This window comes from Leopardus geoffroyi, chromosome C1 (assembly GCF_018350155.1).
Source record: "Leopardus geoffroyi isolate Oge1 chromosome C1, O.geoffroyi_Oge1_pat1.0, whole genome shotgun sequence".
In the NCBI taxonomy this organism is placed as follows: domain Eukaryota; kingdom Metazoa; phylum Chordata; class Mammalia; order Carnivora; family Felidae; genus Leopardus; species Leopardus geoffroyi.
Window position 1 is genome coordinate 61,625,541 of NC_059328.1, and position 16,217 is coordinate 61,641,757.

The 16,217-nt window shown below is 34.8% G+C and overlaps 1 long non-coding RNA gene across 1 annotated transcript in view; it reads right to left on the bottom strand.

Moving 5' to 3' along the window:
* Positions 1 to 5,097: 5,097 nt before the first annotated feature.
* Positions 5,098 to 16,217, bottom strand: part of LOC123598069 — a 79,187-nt gene continuing 68,067 nt past the window's right edge. Inside the window, exon 3 of the long non-coding RNA XR_006712381.1 lies at positions 5,098 to 5,192. This is a non-coding gene — a long non-coding RNA (uncharacterized LOC123598069). The remainder of the gene's footprint in view (positions 5,193 to 16,217) is intronic.

Below are 16,217 nucleotides of genomic sequence, written 5' to 3' on the forward strand. Positions count from 1 at the left end.
TAATATTCCTGTCCTGGATAATTCAGAGATATTTTGAGTATCAAAATAGCACAACAGACACAGAAGTTCTTGGTAAAGTGCCACATAGCACACAAATGTAACCTATTTTAAAACCTATGCCCCATACTCCTGACAGAATTCAGGACTCTGTAGGTATTATGGAGATACTATTAATTTTAATTTACAAGCAATTACAGCAAACTTGCTAATCTGATTCTTAAGTCTTTAGCAGTTTAAAGGTAGAAAATTGGAATAAGGCAGAGTTACTTGATTTTCCATAACACAATAACGATCATGTATTCAGTCTTACTATATACTTCAATTGTAGCATAATTTTACATAAGCACAGGGCCAGTAAGACAAAGGGACAGCTGATAGCCTAACAGGAAACGAGGAAACAAGCTGTACTCATCAGCTACAAGATTTAAAAAGTCCAGAAGACTGACAAATGAGCTATATGTACCCTGATTGGTTTTGTTTAATCACAGCAAGATATAGATGATCCTGGAGAAAAGACAAGTTTTATAAATGTTTAGTGTATTTATTTAAGAAGGTAGAAAGCATTGTAACACTGATTTAGGGAAGTCTCCGTTAAAAAATGGCAAATAAATCCTTTGGTGCTTAAAGTGATTAAAAATAAAACCATCCTGCCATTAATATCAGGAAAAGATAAGCCTACTTTATTCAGATGTGCTTGGTAACATAAAATGCCTGATTGCCAGCATTGCTTTGTACTTCTTTCAGTGCTTATTTTATTCAGTTTATAGAGTGACTCCATCTCTAGTAATTTCAGTCAGCAATCCACTAATCTTATGTTACTTACATACATATTTGTGACAACCTTCCTACATGTATTAATCTTTATGACAAAACAGTATAAAACTTTTTAAAATTGTGTATTGAGAATAACACTGCTATAAAATGATAGCATAATATTGCAAAAAGCCACCCATAATTTTGTTCATATCTTCCACCCTTCATTATTCTATCTCTATATAGTGCCACCATGTCCATGATTCCGTTTCAACTCCTCTAGAACAAAAGAGCAAATGACCTCAAATCCTCCCTCCTCTCTCTTTCTCCACAAACTCGCAGGGTTAAGAATAGTCTATTCTTCCTGCAGAAGGAAGGGTCAGGAACTTAATCTTGTTGAGGATACCCTTTGAGGCAGATTTATACAGATGAATATGAGCTAGCCAGGTTGAAGAGAAGGGAAATGATATGACTTTGATTCTTAATAATCCCTAGATATCTACTCACACATGTGTTATGAGCATTTTATGAATTGCCTGCTGGAGACTGACTGGTCAAGCAGGACAACCTTGGTCTTGGCTACTTGAAGTTGTAATACCAGCTTGCCTGAGAGTGGGTGTGACACAGAGCAGGGTGGATGGAAGGAAAAATACATAGCTTTTGTTTATCTGCCACTAAGATACAACACTGATTCATATACGAATATATTATATATATGCATATATACACACATATACATATATATTATATTATTACTAAGAATTGGGACCATTACCTAGTTACAAAGACAGAGTGGTATGTCATCTACACTGATACTGAGAATCCCCTCCTATCAGAACAGCCCCCTGATTTTCCTCTGAGAATTCTCCTTTGCTCTCTTTGCCCACATGTTTTTGAGGGCGTTAACCCTTGAGGCATATAAGTATGTGGCCCAAGGCTTCCTACTGACAGCATTTCATACTCCAGGACAGTAAAATCTTTTCTGGAATGGAGCTGTGTGGAAAGGAGCTCTCTTTTTCCTATTATCTGTAGCTTCTTGTGGCCATCTTGCTCTACGTAGCTGGAATCTGTCTGAATCAGATAAGCAAGACAGATCAGAGGCAGCTGAAGCCAAGATTTGAAGAAAGATAGATTTGACTACATAATTGAAGCATCTGTCTTCCCTGAAAATGGATGTGGACTATTAGTTATTTGAGCCAAATCATTTCCTTTGATTCATAAGCCTATTTGAAAAAAAAATTAATGTTTATTTATTTTGAAGGACAGAGAGACAGAGCATGAGTAGGGGAGGGGCAAAGAGAGAAGGAGACAGAATCTGAAGTGGACTCCAGGCTCTGAGCTGTCAGCACAGAGCCCAATGTGGGGCTTGAACTCATGAGCCATGAGATCACAACCTGAGCCAAAGTAGGATGCTTAACTGACTGAGCCACCCAAGCCTATTTGAATTGGGCTGTGGTCACTTGACATCAAACATTCATCTTTAATGCCTTTGTTTTCATGTCGTTTTCTCCTTTGAGCTGTGAACACTTCAAAGTCAAGGATTATATCTTTAAAAACTTTCTATATTCATTAAAATGTATTAATCTATATTAATCTCCAGTCTAATAGTCAACAAATGTTTTTAAATGGAAGACTAGAGAAAAAATATGTAGACACGTACACACAGAAACTGGATGTTGTTGAAAGACCCATATGGCAGCAATATAGATTTGACACTATCTTGACTTTTCAAAACTTGAAGTAAAAATTTTAAGAAATATAAGTATATTCTTATGGAATTCAACAAACATCATTTGTGATTCCTGGGATATGAAGCTTTCAAAATTTCTCTTTTCCTTTTCTTCTTCTCTTTATTCATCAATTATTAATTAATTAATTAACTTATGTGGAGGTGTTAGAAAGTATACAAAAGTGTTTTAATTATTATTACATATCTGACATAGAAAACTTAACGGCAAATCAATTGATAAGGAAAAGGTGCAGGTTAATTAAGTGTCACTTTTGGTAGTTATTGGCCCATTTACTTAGAGAATATAGATTATGCACAATAAGGCATATATAAGATTCCAAACTAAAGAAACAGATTGTTCAACTCCATTTACTGAAATTTTATTACCAGAGTGTACTTGTTTGCAGGCTTTTTTTCTCTTCAAAACCAACCATATTGTAGTAAAGGGATAGTTTATCATGCCATTTTGAACCTCTTCCACAGCCAAACATCCAGAATGTCAACTTTAACAGATGTCAACCACTAGTTCAACAAAACAACTACAAGTAAATTGACAAAATATGAAAGTAAATTGAATAATAAAATACATTTACTTGAATCTATGTTTATACTTTCCTGTAAACATATAGAAATATTTTTATTTGGCCACTTATTTACATCAATACATAAGTCCCTTTTAGTTTTTGTGGGTCTGTCATGAGGCTAGATCATTTCAGAGATGATAGTACCGAGAATTTCTAGTGAACATGAAGAAGAAGGTACTTGTTTAAGATGTTTCTTGTCCAATGAATTATGTAACTAAACCATAACTCCACCATATTGTTCTTTTCTATATTTTCTGAGTCTAGGGAATGAGAAAAGATGATTGTTGTTAAATCTTTAGTTTGTCACATCTCCCTACAAAACATGGCCACAGACACACTATGGCATCGCTCCATAGCCTCTCAGTAGAGAGAGAAACACATACATTAAGTTAAGAATGAGATTAGGGAGTTTCTTGTGGGAAATAATTTTCTAATTTATTTTATGAGGGAGTACAGTTATCGTGTTAGGAAATTCAATAGATTATGAAGTGTGAACTCTTGTAACTAAACACTAAAAATGTTTATTCATTGAAATACCAGTAATTTATATAATTTTCTGAAATTTTAATACATTAAATTCACGAGTATAAAATTAAAATATGGTATAAGGGAGTGATTTGTGTGACTTTTATTTCTTTGTTCTTTTCAAAAAGGACACTATTCAAAATTGCTATCTTCTGCTTCATTGAAAGTTGTCTTAGGGAATTCTTTCATGCAAAGTCTCATATATAGTCTCAGCTTTCTAAGCCTACATATGTTGAGGAAATTAGGAAATAAACAGAATATCACAGCGCAAATAAAAAAATCTGACTATTTTATGTCAAAATTGTGAAATCACACAAAACTATATAAAACAATGGAATATATTAGACAATATCCTTTTTCTCACGTCCCTGAGATTTTTCCAGTAAGGAAGTTAACTGAACCCTGTCAGACCCCAGGTGCTATGAGAGACATTTTCACATATGTTTAGGTACTGACCCTGCTTAGCAAACCCAAGAGAGAGCATTTTCTTCTCTTTACATGAAAAGAGAATGAGACTCAACCAAAGAATAAATAAACAGCTTTTTACAAGATCACAAATATATTAAGCAACTGCAGAGGGACTTAAACCCAGTTCTGCTAACTTTAAAACCTATTACTTAAGGATTTGCCTTTGGTTGACTAGTTTTTCAAGTAAAAATACTACCTCTACATGCCAGAAACCAGAACTCTGCTGTCAGAAGTCTCTTACAAATGAAAAATGCCATCATTCTTTCCCTTCCTCTTTTAATAGGTCATGTAATTTACCTACTGATATATACTAATCAGATATTTATATGTATCAGTATATAAATATATAAAATAAAATGCTTCTATGCATCTTTTATTCTTTTAACTATATCTCTATGTGTTCCATAATGATGATAATAATAATAATAATAATAATAATAATAGATATTTATGTTTCAACCAGACAAATAATAAACAGAGTTTAGATTAAAAATCATCAAGCATTAATTACTTAAGTACATATTGAGGGCCCAGGAAAAAGTCCCAGTGCTCGGGGTCATTAGAAAGTATCCTCTGGTCCAGTCCCTGTTTTGAGTATCACTGCATAAACAACTGAAACATGCAGTGTATAATTAAGTGGTGAAACATATGGTATGAGTTATAAAAGCTTTAGGGATTTAGAGAGATCAAGCAATGAGCTTTCCCAGTATAAAGGTAAGGAAGTGAAGCATCTCTTAGATTTGGTGGTCTTAATACCGTACCATGGAAAATTATTCTTCTCTAGGGTGTACTAGAATTTCTTATTTTAAGAAAAGCAAAATTTTCAGTAGGGGGAAAATTCAACGGGAGACAATATCATTGTGATGACTGTTAAAATAAGCATGAAGTCATAAACTGAAGTACAGAAACCACCAGTTTCCTTTATTAAAATTAAGGAAGAATAAAGAAAGGCAATATCTCTGTTGGTCTCCTGTGCTTGCACTGGATCAAATCTAGCAAGGGCACCATATGAAAAATGGCCACAGCATACGTAATTACCTTTCATAATTACTTGGAGATCTGTAGCAACAAGAGAATCTCGCATGGGTCCATTTGATTTCTGCTCCACAATTAGGTGTGCAATCAAGATTTCCCTTAGAAAACAAACAAGCAGAACTGTAAACAAGTAACTAACAGACAACAAAGGTAGTCACTTCTATGGCCCAAAGCCTTGCATCCAGAAAGACTATTCGTTAAGGAAACTAGTTCCAGACTTTCGTGTCCACAAGAAGTTCTCCTCAGAGTCCCCCAGTTTAAGCACATGTGTGGTCTAGGAGAAAGGATGCCTCTGTTCCTCTAACTCTAATCAACAAGATCAAGGATATAGCCACACACCATGTGACTTCCCAGGCTGTTGCTAGTTGGTACCAGGAAAAAGTTAATTACAATCAGTGAAACAATGTGGCATTTCATTTTGCAACCATGAATCATTCTCTGTCTGGTCTAGACTCCTGAGATTCATTTTCATAGTAAACTAATCTTTAGAGTGTCAGACTGTGATTAGTGATAGTGACACATTTTACAGATTGGGTCCTCAGAGCTGTGCCTACCCTGTTGCTATGGAAAGTTTGGTAGAGATCTTGGTGATAATAATCTTGACATTAGAAAAACTGGCATAAAAAATTAAATATGTACCTCCTTATAAAAAAGTTTGACCAAGATTTCAATCTAGAATAGCTAAATGCTTCTTAGCAACCTATATAATTGAATTATAATAGATTATATATAGATGGGACTTACAGGTTTGTGAATTTATACTTGTGTGTTTGTGAGTTAATTACATTTACAGTTTACAGTAATATTTGAAAGGTCACACTCTAAAAAATAGTTATTGACTTGTTAGGTGTACATACCAAATACTCTGAATATTCCTAATGTGTTCTTACATGTATAAATGCAATATACTTAGAAATTTTTTTAATGTTTATTAATTTTTGAGACAGAGACAGAGTGAGTGCAGGGGAGGGGCAGAGAGAGAGAGAGAGAGAGAGAGAGAGACAGACAGAATCCAAAGCAGGCTCCAGGCTCTGAGCTGTCAGCACAAAGCCCAATGCAGGACTCAAACCCACAGACGGTGAGATCATGACCTGAGCCAAAGTAGGGCATTTAACCAACTGAGCCACCCAGGTGCCCCACTGCAACATATTTTTACAGAAAAGCATTATAGGTAAAAGGAGATTGTGAGGAAGAATTTGTAAGATTTACGATACTGTGGAGAATGCCATGGGTGAACCAAGGCAAGTGCCATTATAATAAATCCCTTTGCATCTCTTAAGAATGTTCATAGTTTCTGTATTCATAGTCTTCCTGTAACTTATTAGAAGGATATTTAAATTCCACTCTGCTACTATGAAGAACAAGCTATTGAAGATGAACTCCTGCTGGTCTTCTTTTAGACATCAAGTTTTGTTCATCACACAAGAAAGAAAACTCACATTGCAGGGGGAAGAAAGAAATGAGTCCTTCAAGTCGTAAGGAGAAAAACACTTGAAGGAAGTCGTTCTTACCTCCTCTTTCCTCAAACATATAAACACAGTTATGGGACCAGGGTATTTACTCTCCAGTGTATGGTTACAAAATGGGATTTAATGTGTGGGGGAAGGTTGGGGGAGGGACGCAGTTATATTGCGTTATATTTGCAAATGTGTATTTTTAGGAAGAAGCCTGTAGATCAGAATTGTGTGCAAATTTTTTCTATCAAGAATGAAAAGCTCCTAAAGAGTTTTCCTATGTACCTTTGTGCATAGCACTTAGGATAAGAGTTGCTGTCCACGAGGACGAAGACTCAGACTTGGAGACTTCAAGTCTCATGCCAGACATTAACGTTCAAAATATAAAACATAGGAATTTTAGCACATGACCATTGAAAGAAAACGGTGCATGCCATTTGAAGATAGCCGAGGCTTTACGTAGTACCAAGGTACGTGCAAAAATAAGTCAGTCTTATGGTGCTGACACCAATCCTCTGGAAAACCTGAAGATGTAAACGTTGAGGAGTAAATTACAGCACTAGTAAAGTTAACCTGGTAGAGTCCAGAATGGCATATGCAGCAGAGAAAAAAGCAAACAGAAACAGTTCATGCTGTTATAATTGCTACAATTTCATTGGCAATTTAAATAAAATAATTCAAATTGCTGCAATTAACACACACATAGAATTTAAAAGATGGTGGGTGACCTCGCACAAAACATACTGTGGAATCAGCCCTCCTCCAAAGAATTAACCTTCATAAATCATTTGCATCCAAAGGACGTCTGGCTTTATGCTCTGCAAAATTTATCGGCACAGGAAAAGCAAAGCCCCTAAATGAGAATGCCATCAACAGCAAGCACTGTCTCCTGGTTTATTTCATCCATATGAATACACAGAGACTGGATGTGTTACATTCACACACTCCCCAGCTGAAAGCGGGATTTTGCTTTTTCTGCATGAGTGCCCCGCACAAACCGTTAGCTGTATTGCTGAGAAGTGAGTCTGATTCACGTTGACAGAGATTCCACTTTTACATGACTTCAGGGGCACAATACCATCTTGTCTGTGGTTTAGGTCTGGATAAAGGGCTCTTTCCATCAACACATTAGAGCACAGTAGCCACAAATTGTTATTTGAGATATGGAGGATATGAGTTCAATGTTTCTCCAATCACCTGAGACCACATTTAAGACATACTATCTGGGACACATTGGAAGCCTTTTCTCTTATTAGGTCAGATTTATGCAAGCACAGAATGGGCAGTCCAAAGAATGATGATTTATGATCAAAAATTAAAAAAAAGTAACAGCTGGTTGAGTCTAATATGAGTGAATGATGACCTCTACTACCCTTGGCTCTGAGGTATAGGTCTAGGAAATAAGGTAAGCCAGGTCTAGGAAATAACGTAAGCCATTTGAACTACTGCCTAATGTACAGGGCTCAAAAGCACTTTTAACATCTAAAATGTGTATTTTTTTTTACCCCTTTAAAAATAATCTCCACTCTGGAAGGTACTATTTCAAGATCATAAAACTCTTCTGACATTTTTTTCAAATACCAATTCTTTATACTACAAAGACAAAGGAGTTCTATTCACCATTCACATTTTCCTTCCAAATTATCGCACTAGTTCTATGTATGCTTATGGCTTGTATAATTTATATTGGTACATGTTTAGTCAAAATAATATTTAAACAGGAATGTCATGCTACATCCCATTTATGTGATTGTTATCATACCATTCCAATAGGAGAGTAAAAGCATAGCTAATAAAAGGACATAATTCAAGTCAGTTTGAAGGCGAAAGTAAAATTGTACCAGCTGTGGAAACAATAACTGAATTGGGAGGAAATTGTACCTCTGTGCAAGTTTTTCACTAAGTGATACTCTCAAATGGGGACAGCAATAAACAAAAGCATTACTTAAATTAGCATCCCCTCTCCAAAGATAATGGGAACCAGCCTATCAGGGACATTCTGTGAATGACCACAACTGGATCCAGAAGTCTCTGGCAGAACAAAATGGGAGGAGATATAAAATAAAGCCAGAGGAGCTGCCAGAGGCAGGTACCTTGCTTATAAAAAGTTCAAGTCCAACTGGGGGGGGGGGGGGAAGGGTGTTGGCAAACTGAAAGAAAATAGAATGCAAAACTAGAAACAATATCAGAATTATTGAATACCAAAACTTCATATGCAAATAAGTAGAAATTAAAGCATGTTCTTTTTGAAATAAGTACTCCTTAAAAGGCTGCCAAAGTCAGATTCTTAAATGGCTATCTGAATGTTAGTTGAAACTGCTTAAATGGTGAATGCTCAGGAATAAAAAAAAATTAGTAATTTATTCCCAAAGTGACCTTTTCCAGGCCATAATAAATCATCCATATATACTGTCTTTTTTCATGAACCTTCCGTTTAAAGAAGGCAAAAATGGAAGTACTGTTGAGAGCACAAGGCAGTCACGGACTGCAATAGGAAGCACATAAGCACTAATCTAACTTCTTGGCTGAAATTCATCATCGAAAGAAGTGCATGTCTTGTGATTACCTGCCCCAACTCATTCTTTCCTCATGCCTCACATTTCTGTTACTTTTAAGGAGTGGTGGGGGAGGGGGATAGAAGAGTCACTGTTCTTGACATTTGCATTTGAATCTTGAGTAAGAAAAGAGGTTTTAAATAAATAAACAAAATGATGATTGAAAATTGCATGTGTCCCATTGAAACAGAAGCCAAGGAATTAACTTTTGAATTGGAGTTTTGAGACTCAAAATATTCAATATTACTCTTACTGGAAACTGAACTGCTTAAAGCACAGTTATTCTGGCAGTAATAGTAATGAAGACTTTTCATCTTTTATCACCTTGCTCCTTTAACTAAAGTGTGAACCTAAGAGCCCCAGGCTCCTCTAAATTCAAGGTTTAAATTTCAAAGAAAAACATCTTTGGGAATATCTACAACTCCATTATAGCATTTCATGCAATTCAATCCAACACACTCTGCATTGTTGTTTACAAATTATGTGATCTTCAGCTACCTTTATAAGACTGAATAGTCAGCCTTTAAATCAAAAAGCACAGACATGAGAGTAGGATTATATAATATATAAGTATATTAATACACTTAATATATATTTTTTTTGTTTTAAAAATTAGGCCAGTCACAGCCAAAACACAGCAATGTAAAAATTCTCATACCCAATAGAAAGTTTAAACAAAAGATAAAACCACATTTCACATTTTTTATGAATGACTGAATTTTAAATTTTAAGTGAATGGTACTTAAAATTCCCAGAATGGAAATGGGTTACCCACAAGCCGCTGTCTACCATCATTCTATAATTACAAAACAAAATACTTCAAAGTAAATGAGGTTGATAATTTGTTATACTATTATAGCATCATAAGTATATTGACAATTTGATGTTATACTCTGTGTTAAAATATGTAGATATAGTAGAGTCTAAACACAATTTACACAAACTTATATGTAATATTCAGCTTTAAAGAGTGTTTTTGCTAAAGGAATATAGATCAGCAAATAAGCAACACAAATAGTAAAAAGTCTGAAACTAAAATATAGATTTGAGTCATCTTCAGAATGCATTGTTAATTTCACACTATCCCATGAGAAGAAGTACCCAGATCACAACAGATCTCATAACCCTGTGCAGCCACTAGTGGACAATTTATTGACATGAATTTCTGTGACAGCATGCAGTGTTGGAAAGGGAAGAATGAGCTGAGGTCCATGACTCTCACTGGAAGTGAGTCTTTGCCTTGATCGAGCATATTGTACGCGGTCAACCAAAACAGCAAAATATTTCTCGAAATGCATTTATGACAAACTGAATACAGAGGAAATGGGGAAAAAAATCCAAGAATCTATATGAACTAGCGGTACTAGCAGAAATAGACGGTGAGGAGGAAATTTTTCAATTTGACCAGAAAAACTACTGCCCAGAGAGAACAGTTAAGAAAACTAGAAGCACAAAGGTGTCAAAGTGGAAAAAGTAACCTTTAAATAGCGCTGGAGAGAAATATCAGAGGACTTAGAATAAAAGTATTCAGTAACCCACTATATTTCTTGTTAATATTTTATTTTCTTTAAGGAATATACTTCAGAAATCCCTTACATGAAATGACAAAAGTATGTCTGCTCTTTTTGAACAATGTGTCTCTCAAAGCATTACTTATGAATTATTTAACTTTTCTTATGTGTTCATATAGTGAATAATGATTAGGCAATAACTTAAAAGGAAGAGTTGAAGTCCAATAAATTGTTCCGTCCTTCACATATTAATATACATCTTAGGAACAAATAGCTCGCTTCAGTTCAAAAACTGTTGTAAGGTGTGGGTCCAATACCTGCACACTGCAAGGACTTTGTTCTCCCTTAAGGAGTATATTTGCAGTGGTAGCTTACCTTTATTTTAACCACTTTAATGTGATTCCTTCTACCACAGGGCAACAAGCAGAAGCCTTTTTATGCAAATGATGGGGACAAAGCTGTGATGAAGAGTCTGCATGTAGGAGTAAAATTGTAGATTTTTACCGACTGGATTTTTGTGCCTGGTGAAACCACTGCAGTTCTATTCATCACTTTCTCTGCATGCACCAGGATGGCAAGCTGCACCAGATCTTTGGGATCTGTCGTGATCACGGATTGTGATCAGGGGGCATTTCCATAGCACTTGTACACATCTCGCTTTAAAAAAACTCTGTGATGTTGATCACTGTACAATGTAAATGATGAAAGGAGTAAAAACTGAGCCAAAGAGCAGTGAAATGAGTCATTCCAGTTAAAGCAGAATACAAAGTTTGATTCCCAGACACCTGCTGAGGCAACTCTCACTCAAAGGTAACAACTTTTCAAATGAAAGTTCACTAGCTATTCATTATATATGGTGAACAAGGGGTAATTGATTAAGCAGACTCTTTGGTGTCAAGCAGTGGGAAGCGAGATGTTTGTGACTAAGGAAGAAAATGCAGAAGGAGAGAAGAGTCAGGTCATATGCATTTTTTTAAACATGTATTTTATTTTTGAGAGAGAGCACGGGTGGGGGAGGGGCATAGAGGGAGGGAGACAGAGGATCCGAAGTGGGCTCCATGCTGACAGCAGCAAGCCTGATGTGGGGCTAGAACTCACAAAGCCTGAGATCATGACCTGAGCCATAGTGAGACACTTAACTGACCCAGGTGCCCCTGCATTTTTAACTGTTCTAAGTCACACAGCAAAAAATGTCTATTTGTGTATAATCATACTGGGGATATAGGGACCACACTGCATCTACCAACAAGAAACTAGTTTGCTTAATATAGCCTAACAAGTCCTAATTGGAACAGGCAGAAGAAATATGTGCGTACAGTACTCTTTTCCTAATGATAGAAATGCAACTGGCTATTAGCCAGATTGTTACTGTTTCCTTTACTGAAGCTTGTAATCCCCTGAAAGAAAATGGATTTAGCACTTAGTATTATACCAGGCATTATTTCCCAGGAACACAATCTTCACTAGCTTGCCTCTAAACTTAGAACTCCCACGTATCTCTATCCACTTCTCACCATCCCTACTGGCACCACCACAGGCCAGTATCCTCGCAATGCTCACCAAGACTTTTTCAATAGACTAGTAACTAGGCCCCTGGAAGAAGTTCTGCAGCATTTGGATCCAGTCTTCACACTACAACCAGATTTAGCTTTTTTTTTTTTTAATATTTATTTATTTAAATAATCTCTACCCCCAATGTGGGGCTTGAACTCATGACAACGAGGTCGAGATTTGCATGTTCTACTGACTGAGCCAGCCAGGTACTCCCTGTTAACTTTTTCAAATATCAATCTGATAGCCTCCAACAAACCCCACTATTAACCTTCGGTAGCTACTTTGCTCATAAGATTAACCTGGCCTGTAAACCTCTTGATAGCCTGGTCAACCATGCACACCTCAATATGCATAGCTCTTGTACTTCTCCATGCTCCAGGCACACTGGGTTTATTCAATTCTGTGAATGTCCATGCTGTCTCCCACTACTGGGCCTTTTTCCACACGCTTTTCCTCAGACTGGGATATTATCCATTATATCCACTTTCCAGCCTTACTTACGTTGTATTCTCCCTTCCAAGCTTACGTTCAAGGTTTACTTCCTTTAGTTGTTAGGTTTTATCATAGTATGATATTGCTTTCCTCCAAAGCACCAATCTTAGAAAATACTTATATGTGCTTTTGTCTGAGTAGATCTTTGGAAAATGTTTTTCTCGTGAAATATGAAACAACACAGAAATGCACACAAAGCAGAAACGGACAGTTTATCACTCATGTATCCACCACATAAGATGTAGAATTTTGCATGCAGAAACTCATGCCCTTATTCAATTAGTGTATACTCTTACCATTCCTCCAAAGGAAAGCACTGATATGACTTATATAATGAATACTGTGAAAATTTTCACTACCTAAGCATGCATCTTTAAACAGTGAGTGTAAATTTGCCTATTTTTTGAGCATTCTAGAAATAATCATATGATAATTATTCTTTGTGTCTTCATGGCTGATAATGCAAGCCTTAGCTTTCCTATTCTTACTCAAAGTTGACTTCATAATTTGTGGTTGCTTGTATTTCAGTGTAAACTTTCACCACATTTGCAACTTTCAACAACAACAACAAGAAAACACTTCATTGGAATGCCATTAAATCTGTTGATAAATTTGGGGAGAATTGACATTTTGACAATATTGAAGTTTCCAATCCATTAATATGGTATATTCCTCCATTTACTAAGCTTTTCTTTATCATATTAATGTCTTATAGTTTTCAGTACAGAAAACTTTGACTTTTTTTGTTAGATTTATTCCTACGTGGGTTTTTTAATGCTATTGTAAATTGTATCTGTTTTAAAATTTCACTTTCTATTAATCTGTATAGAAATGTAGTTAATTTGGGGTATTTACTTGTATCTAGGACCTTAATAAATTCAGTTATTGGTTTTAGTAGTTTTTTGTAGAAGCTTTTGGATTTTCCACATAAACGATGTTGCCTGTAAATAATGACAAAATTAATTACTTCCTTTCAATAATTATAATTCTATTTTTATTTTCCTGATTTATTGGTACAGCTAGGACACCAAATACAACGTTGTATGGATAAGAAAATAACAGACATCTACATTTTGTTCCAATCTCAAAGAAAAAGCTTTCAATAATTCAAAATTAGGTATAATGTTTACTATAGGGTTCTAGTGATACCTTTTATCTAATTAACAGTTTCCTTCTGTGTCTAGTATGTTAATCATAGACAAGTATTAAATTTTATTTTTTCAACTATTAGACTGATTACATTAGTTGTATCCATTATTTTGTTAATATTTTGTATAGTATTGATATATATTCAAATGTTAAATCAATTTGCTTTTCTATCCTTCTTTTGGCACTGACACTATTATCCTTTTTATATAATAACCACATTTGGTTATTTATTTACACTAATTTATTTACACTAATTTATTTACACTAATTTATTTAGATTCCTTAAAAATCTATGTTTATTAATAATATTGTTCTATAATTTTTCTTTGTTGTAGTGTCACTGTATCATTATTGTTACTGTGGTTATTCTGATCTCATAAAATAATTGGGAGTCTTTTTCTCTATTTCCATTTTCTGAAAGTATTTAGTTTCATCTGTCAGCGGATTAATCTGGGACTTAAGTTTTCCTTGTGATAATTTTCTAGTGCTTTAATTATAAATTTAATTTCTTAAATTTTCCATTTCTTACCATAGCAGTTGTCTTTTAGGAATTTTTCAATTTTATCTAAAAATGTAAACATACATCATAAGTATTCTTGTTATTTATCATTTTAATATCATTAGAATCTATAATAATGTTACATTTTTTAATCCTTATATTGTGTATGTGTGTATTTTTAATTTTTAAAAAATGTTTATTTATTTATTTTGAGAGAAAGAGAGAGCATGAGCTGGGGAGGGGCAGAGAGGCAGGGAGAGAGAGAATCTCAAGGAGACTCCATGCAAAGACTGATGTGGGGCTCAATCCCACAAACCATGAGATTTTGACCTGAGTCAAAATCAAGAGTTGGACACTGAACCAACTGAGCCACCCAAGTGCACTATGTGTGTGTATTTATTGCTTTTTATTAGCCTCATCAGAGTTTGTCAGTGTTATTAGTCCTTTCAAAAAACTCTGGGATTTGTTGATCCTTTTACATGCTTATTTTCTAAGTTGTTAATGTCTATGCTCAGCTTTATTATTTTCTTTTTTCTATATTCTGAAATATTATATTTTTCTAAAATATTTGTATTAGATCATTGATTTTGAATGATCTCAATTAGTCTAATTTCATAAGTTTTAATGTACGTTAATTTTATTATTCTGCTAAAAATATTTCATTACTTCCTTGACTATAGGCATATTTCTTATATTATTTTTTTATTGATTTCTAGATTAATTGAATTTTGAACAAAGTATACACTCAGATTAATTTTTGAAATTTATGGATATTTGTTACTTTTTGTAAAGGTTTCATATACATTTGAAAAGAATGTATATTCTTCAGTTCTCAAGTACTTTATGCTTTGTACATTAGGTCAAGTTTATTAATTATGTTGTGAAAATCTTCTATATCCACACTGTTTATTCTATTAGTTACAAATAAAGAATGTTAAAATATCCCATCACAATTGTAGACTTACCTAATTTTTCCATGTTTTCATGAATCATTGTGTCACATATTTTATCCATTTTTTATTATCCATTTATACCTTTTATTTTATACAGTTTTCTTTATCCATTAATCAGTTTTCTTTATCCATTAATGTCCATCCATTGATGGACATTAGGGCTCTTTCCATAATTTGACTATTGTTGATAGTGATGCTATAAACACTGGGGTGCATATACCCCTTCATATCAGTATTTTTGTATCCTTTGGATAAATACCTAATAGTGAAATTATTGGGTCATAGGGTAGCTCTATTTTTAATTTTTTGAGGAACCTCCATACTGCTTTCCAGAGTGGCTGCACCAGTTTGGATTCCCACCAGCATTGAAAAAGGGTTCACTTTTCTTTGCATCCTTGCCAACATCTGTTATTTCCTGAGTTGTTCATTTTAGCCATTCTGGCAGGTGTGGGGCCATATCTCGTTGTGATTTTGATTTGTTTTTCCCTGATGTTGAGTGATGTTGAGCATCTTTTCATGTGTCTGTTAGCCATTTGGATATATTCTTTGGAAAAGTGTCTTTTGCCCATTTCTTCATTGGATTACTTGTTGTTTGGGTGTTGAGTTTGATAAGTTCTTTATAGATTTTGGATACTAACCCTTTACCTGATATCCTTGGTAAATATCTTCTCTCATTCCATTGTTTGCCTTTTAGTTTTGTTGATCATTTCCTTTGCAGTGCATAAGGTTTTTATCTTGATGAGGTCCCAATAGTTCATTTTTGCTTTTGTTTCCCTTGACTCTGGAGACCTGTTTAGTAAGAGGTTGCTCCAGCTGAGGTTAAAGAGGTTTTAACCTGTTTTCTCTTCTAGGATTTTGATTTGGTCCTGTCTTACATTTAGGTCTTTCATCCATTTTGAGTTTATTTTTGTGTATGGTATAAGAAATTGGTCCAGGTTCATTCTTCTGCATGTTGC